This window comes from Octopus sinensis, linkage group LG7, assembly GCF_006345805.1.
Source record: "Octopus sinensis linkage group LG7, ASM634580v1, whole genome shotgun sequence".
Taxonomy (NCBI): domain Eukaryota; kingdom Metazoa; phylum Mollusca; class Cephalopoda; order Octopoda; family Octopodidae; genus Octopus; species Octopus sinensis.
Window position 1 is genome coordinate 40,009,042 of NC_043003.1, and position 7,500 is coordinate 40,016,541.

Below are 7,500 nucleotides of genomic sequence, written 5' to 3' on the forward strand. Positions count from 1 at the left end.
AAGGAAAACTGATACAAATAGCGGCAAAACACGAGCAAAACAAAAAACTGTTCTCAGTATTTAAGGAAGCTGACAAATACAAACAAGAAATCATACCACCTAATAGATATGAAGAAGAAGGAGAAGAAGAAGAAGAAGAAGAAGAAGAAGAAGAAGAAGAAGAAGAAGAAGAAGAAGAAGAAGAAGAAGAAGAAGAAGAAGAAGAAGAAGAAGAAGAAGAAGAAGAAGAAGAAGAAGAAAAGCTATAAAACAAATTAAATCCAAACTAAAAATAGAACAGCAACGAACCATGATAAAACGATGGCAAGAAAAGCCCCTTCATGGTAAATACTGCACTAAACTAAACGCAAAAGAAATAGACAAATAAAAATCCCAGCAATGGTTGAGAAGCTCAGGACTCAAAGCAGAGACAGAGGGATTTTTAATTGCAGCACAAGACCAAAGCCTCCCCACCAGAAATTACCAAAAACATGTAATGAAAAGAAATATAACAAGTTACTGCAGAATATGTGGAGATTGACAAGAAACAATAAATCATATTATCTCTGGCTGCCCAGTCCTGGCTAAGAAGGAATATATTCACAGACATGACAGAGTTGGAACCTACATACACTGGAAGCTATGCCAACATTATGGAATAACAACAGAAAAAAGATGGTATAGGCACACACCAGAAAAGGTCACAGAAAACGAGAAAGCAGCCATACTCTGGGATATGCCGATACACACAGATAGAGAAATTAAGGCCAACAGACCAGATATAGTTGTCAGAGATCATGAAGGAAAAAAATGCTTTCTAATTGATGTATCAATACCAGCAGATGACAACGTGTCTCTAAAAGAAATGGAGAAACTTTCAAAATACAAAGACCTGGAAAAAGAGGTAACCAGAATGTGGAATCTAAAAACAGAAACAATTCCTATCATAGTAGGTGCATTAGGCATGATAAAAAAATATTCAGACAAATACATAACAAAAACACCAGGACTTACAAACACATATAACATACAGAAAATTGCACTACTAGGCACTGCACACATCCTACGCAGAACACTTTCCATACAATAACCATCAGAGCATGTCAACAAATCACAGCACATACTTAAGGCACACTGAGCTGCGCTCGGTAGTGAAGTGAAAGCACGCTATAAAAATAAAACTACTGAATAATAATAATAATAATAATAATAATAATAATAATAATAATAATAAATAATAATAATAATAATAATAATAATAATAATATAATAATAATAATAATAATAATAATAATAATAATAACAACAACAACAACAACAACACTCAGAGAACGCAAACCTCCGCCAACGCAACACCAAAGTCCTCTCAACGAGATGATTTTTAAAATGAGAATATCTGAAAAAAACTTTATTATTATTATTATTATTATTATTATTATTATTATTATTATTATTATTATTATTATTATTATATTATATTATTATTATTATTATTATTATTATTATTATTATTATTATTATTATTATTATTATATTATTATTATTATTATTATATCATCATCATCATCATTATCATCATTATTATTATTATTATTATTATTATATTATTATTATTGTTATTATTATTATTGTTATTGTTATTATTATCATTATTATTATTATTATTATTATTATTATTATTATTATTATTATTATTATTATTATTCTATGTTTGACTTTTGCTTTATGTCTGTACAAGTTGGCTCCAAGTCTCACCCAGAGACCTCAAGAGACAACAGGTTGGAAGTTCACGTTGTTGTTATGCCTAGTGTGCCATATATTTTTTTTGTGTTGTACTTGTGAATGTCTAATAAATAAATTTTTTTTAAAAAGTTCGTTTTAAACCTTGGGATTACATAGAGAGTATTTTGCGTAGGATATGAGCAGTTCCCATGAGCACTATCTTTTGAATTTCTACCATTTTGGGGTTTCCTGGTATCTGAGTTAGGTAGCAATCAGCCCCTTTCGCTATCATTCCCAGGGCACCTATGACAACAGGTATTGTTTTAGTCTTCAGGTTCCACATTTTGCTGATTTCTATTTCAAGATCTTTATATTTGCTCAGTTTTTGGTAGGTCTTGACAGATACGTTTATATCGATTGGGACAGTCATATCAATGACGAGGCATGTTCTTTGTCTGAGGTTTTTCAATATGATGTCTGGCCTATTTGCATTTATCTCTCTGTCAGTTTGAATGGTGAAGTTCCAGAGGAGTGAGATGTGGTCATTTTAGGTGGATTGTGTTCCTTATTATTATTATTATTATTATTATTATTATATTATTATTATTATTATTATTACCTCCTCCGTAGCGAAGGCGGAGATATTATTTTCAATCGTGTTTGTTTGTTTATCCGTAGACAAGATATCTCAAGAAACACTGAATGGTTCAGAGATGTTTGGCCTCATGACTGTCACAAACTAATTAGATTTTGGGATCGATCCCGTACCGGACAAGAATTCTGGATTATTTTTTCCTGCTTTTAACTTAATTTTTGAGATTGATTTATTTTTTAGTATTCTCGTTTGTGACAGCAGTCGAGTTTATTTCAGATATTCTCATTTTAAAAATCATCTCTGGCTAATCGATGAGAGGACGCTGATGTTGCGTTGGCGGAGGTTTGCGCTCTCTGAGTGCTGTTGTTGTTGTTATTATAATTATTATTATAATTATTATTATTATTATTATTATTATTATAATTATTATTATCATCATCATTATCATCATCATCATCATCATCATTAAGGCGGCGATCTGGCAGAATCGTTAGCACGCTGGATGGAATTCTTAGCGGTATTTCGCCCGTCGTTATTAAACTCGGCTGATTGGCCGGGCTGTTAGAGCGTCAGAGAAAATACCTTACGGCTCTTTATATTGTGGTTCAAATATGGCTGAGGTCGACTTTGCCTTTCACCTCACCAGCATCAATAAAATGTAGTATCAGGCAAATAAGTACTGGGTTGATTTAATCAAATAGCCACTTCGCACAAATTGCTGGCCTTGTACTTATTATGGTAGAAACAATTATTCCGTTACGCGAGTGTGTGTATGTTTGTGTGCGTGTGTGTTTAAATGTGTGTGTGTATAAATGTGTGTGTATATAAATGCGTGTGTGTATATAAATGTGCGTGTATGTGTATAAATGTGTAGGATCTTTTGTAAAAGATGGACAGAATTTTCTACTTAACTAAATAGTTTGAAACTTCGTATACTGGTAGAATGTGTCAAAAGAAAACATTAATTTCAATTATATTTTTTGAGGAAAATGTATTTTGTAACTTTTACGTAGTTTAATTCTTCGAATTTTACCCAATCGTATTCTCTGTTTTGAGCTCAATTCATTTGCTGCCGTGTTATTCATCCTTATCACTGTCTTCTGTTTTCTGTCTTCAAAGGCTTCTCGCATGTTTATTTCAATGTCATCCCTGACTTACGGAACGATTACCTCGAAATTTCCAAGAAGTTTTCGAGCAATTTTCGCGGAAGTTAGAAAATCCTCGGAAATTTCCAGGAATTTTTCGACCAAAATTCCAGGAGGTTAGAAAATCCTCGGAACTTTTCAGGGAGTCTTCGACCAAATTTCCCGAATATTAGAAAATCATCGGAACTTTCCAGGAAGTATTCGACCAAACTTCCAGGGAGTTAGAAAATCCTCAGAACTTTCCAGGAAGTTTTCGTCTAAACTTCCAGGAAGTTAGAAAATCCGCGGAACTTTCCAGGAAGTTTTCCACCAAACTTCCCGCAAGTAAGAAAATCCTCGTAACTTTCCATGAAGTTTCCGACCAAACTTCCAGGAAGTTAGAAAATCCTCAGAGCTTTCCGGGAAGTTTTCGACCAAACTACACAGGAGTTAGAAAATCCTCGGAACTGTCAAGGAAGTTTTCGACCAAACCTCCCGGAAGTCAAAAAATCCTTGTAACTTTCCAAGAATTTTTCGACCAAACTTCCTGGAAGTTAGAAAATCCTCGGAACTTTCCAGGTAGTTTTCAACAAAACTTCCGGAAGTTTTTTAAATCCTCGGAATTTTCCAGGAAGTTCTCGGACAAACTTCCGGAAGTTAGAAATTCCTCGGAACTTTCCAGGTAAATTTCAACAAAACTTCCGGAAGTTTTTTTAAATCCTCGGAATTTTCCAGGAAGTTCTCGACCAAACTTCCCGGAAGTTAGAAATTCCTCGGAACTTTCCAGGAAGTTTTCCCCCAAACTTCCAGGAAGTGAGATAATCCTCGGAACTTTCCAGGAAGTTCCTGACCAAACATCACGGAAGTTAGAAAATCCTCAGAACTTTCCAGGAAGTTTTCGACCAAACTTCCAGAAAGTTAGAAAATCCTCGGACCTTTCCAGGAAGATTTCGTCCAAATTTCCAGAAAGTTAGAAAATCCTCAGAATTTTCCATGTAGTTTTCGACCAAACATCCCGGAAGTTAGAAAATCCTCATATATCCTTTGTTACATCCTTTGGAATGGTAGCATCTCTCTTTGATTGATGTAAACCTCACCAGTTTTTGTGTTTTATAATTTGTCCTTTGTTATTGTTTTCCATGTTTTGGGCCCTTGTGATGATGATGATGATGATGATGATGATGATGATGATGATGATGATGATGATGATGGTCATTATTATTATTATTATTATTATTATTATTATTATTATTATTATTATTATTAGCATCATCATCATAATCATTTTTATTAAGGCGACAAGTTTGCAGAATCGTTAGCACGCTAAGCATTCCGTCTAACGTCGCTACGTTCTGCGTTCAAACTCCGCTGAGGCCCACTTTTGTCTTCCATCCTTTCGGGGTCGTAGATAGATTAAGTATCGGTGAAACACTGGGATCGATGTAATCGACTACCCCACCACCACCACCACCACCCCTCAAAATTTCAGGCCTTGTGTCTATAGTAGAAAGGATTATTATTACTGCCACATCACGTTGAATGCAGTGGTTCTCATCCGATCACCGAAGTTAAGCAACGTAGAGCCTAGTGAGTTCTTTGATGGGTAACCGCTTGGAAAACCTAGGTGCTGTAAGCATTTCACACTGAAGGCAGCGCGCTGGCAGAGTCGTTAGCACGCTGGACGGAATGTCATCGACTGTCCACTCTCCCAATTTTCAGGCGTTGTGGTGTGCTGGCAGAATCGTCAGCACGCTGGAGGAAATATTTGCGACATTTCTTTGGGTTTTACGTTCCGAGTTCAAAATTCCGGCGAGGTCGACGTTGCGTTTCCTCCTTTCGGAGTTGATAAAATAAGTACCAGCATAAAACAGTAAGGTCGATGTAAGTGACTAGTCAGCCCCCTCTCCAAATTTCAGGTTTGCACCTATAATAGAAAGAATTGTTGTGGGTGTTGTTGTTGTTGCTATTATTGTTGTTGTTGTTGTTGTTATAATTATTAAATTTAAGCTTGAATTACAACCTCTCTGCCCGTCTCACAGTCTACCAACATCTATCTATCTATCTATCTATCTATCTATCTATCTATCTATCTATCTATCTATCTATCTATCTATCTATCTATCTATCTATCTGTCTGTCTGTCTGTCTGTCTGTCTATAACATTGTTGTCTCGCCATCGAGACAAGATTACATCATGTTATTACTGCTGTGAGGCGCCATTTTGAATTAGTTGCCAGCCATAAAATCTGAAATTCGACTCCCAAATCATTGTTTCGCTACGATTATCTTACGATGCACTAGTTCCCTACATATTCCTTCATTTTATTCCATTTTGTTTTATTTTTAGAAATGTTTGTTTTCTTTTTTAAAGAAAAGTATATATCGTCTGCCATTCTTTCCAATTTTTATTTTTTATTGTTTACAGAAGAAAAGGAAAGCAAAATAAAAAAATAGAAAAGGTTAAAAAAATTGTAAAAAAACAAAAATTAAGATTCCATCTTTAATTTGTTACTGAATTATAAAAACAGACTAGAAAATATCTATGTGAAATAGTAGAATATGCGAAACTAATGGTTGGCTTGCGTTGGCATTGCAGTAACATAATCTTAGAGGAGGATTGTTTAGTTAATATTTTATGTAATCAAAAATAAATAAGGCGGATTTTCATCTATTTGTCCACCCTTGTTCTTACCGTTACTACCACCGTCTCTACCACTCCCTACCACAATCAGCACAACACTCATCACTGCTGTCACTATCACCTGCATGAACACCCTAACCTCCACTATAACCAAAACTATTCAATGCCATCATTTCTGTCATCACCACCATAATTAACACAACTATCACCACCAACATCACTATTACCAGTATCACCACCGTAACCACTACTATAGCCAACATCATGACCACCACTATAATCAATATTGTGATATTACCTTTTTAGCAATTGCTGTGTCACGTGGTGGGCGAGTTCATGCCCTTACCTACGCTGGACGTTGAGCGATATCGTTAGGTACTGAATAAAATCTTTAGTATATAGATTTCTTATCATTATATTTTACGACAATTTATTTAATAACTCCAATATGGAGAGAATTCTGCTTCCCGAAGGACCTATCTTTTCAATTAGTGCTCATCTCCTCGTATGACAAACTTACTTGCCGGCATTCCTGATATTGGCAGACTACACGCCTTCGTTGACTAGAAATCTTACAAAGTTTTCTGATTCTTCACAGACTGTGGCATTTACAAGTTTGGATAAATTGCCTAAAGGACATTTACGTTAAATTGGTAGACGGAGTTTATGCTAGACATCAGCTCGTCGCTTTAAACAAAGGTCAACAGCATTGATAAATAAAATCATATCTTTGAATAACTTTTAGATGGCAACATTATCTGAGATAACTCTAAACAAGAATACTTCAGAAGTCTAAAGGCATTTCTGTTATGCATTTTCCATAATTTTCCATAATTTTACAATAAAACTTTCTGAGTCTATGAACCCCTCTTCGAGTTTCTATTAACTCCACGTGAATTGGTTTATCCTCATCGCCACTGTTATAATTCTTATAATGTTGGATTGTTATAACGCCTACTCGGTGTAAAGTTTACTTAGTAAAACCAGTAAAGACACGACTGCTACGTACTCCCGTACTTCACGTACTTATCCTTACTTATAGTGACTATGTTATTCCATCCATCACGTGGGAGGGGTGCATCATTATTACTAATTCCCTACAATAGTATAATACATGGTACCTATTGATCAGGCATTCTTTGTTGAGGAACTTGCTTTGCTGTTGTTGCTCTAGCTATTATTGTTGATGCTGCTGTTGTTGTTGTTGTTATTGCTGTTGTTGTTCTTCTTCTTCTCTCTTCCTCCTCCTTTTTTTCTTCTTCTTCTTCTTCTCTCTTCCTCTTCCTTCTTTTTCTTCTTCCCCATCTCCTCCTCCTCCTCCTTCTTCTATTTCTTGCTTTTGCTATGCTGTTCGTGCTGCTATTGTTGTTGTTGCAGTTACCGATATTGCTGGTGCTGGTGCTGCTGCTGCTGCTGCTGCTGTTGCTGTTGAGCGAAGC

The 7,500-nt window shown here is 35.3% G+C and overlaps 1 long non-coding RNA gene and 1 pseudogene across 1 annotated transcript in view; both read left to right on the top strand.

Moving 5' to 3' along the window:
• The window catches only part of LOC115214393, a 72,098-nt gene that overhangs the window by 54,811 nt on the left and 9,787 nt on the right, over window positions 1–7,500 (top strand). The gene's annotated exons all lie outside the window — the stretch shown is intronic.
• Window positions 4,938–5,056, top strand: LOC115214609 (annotated as a pseudogene).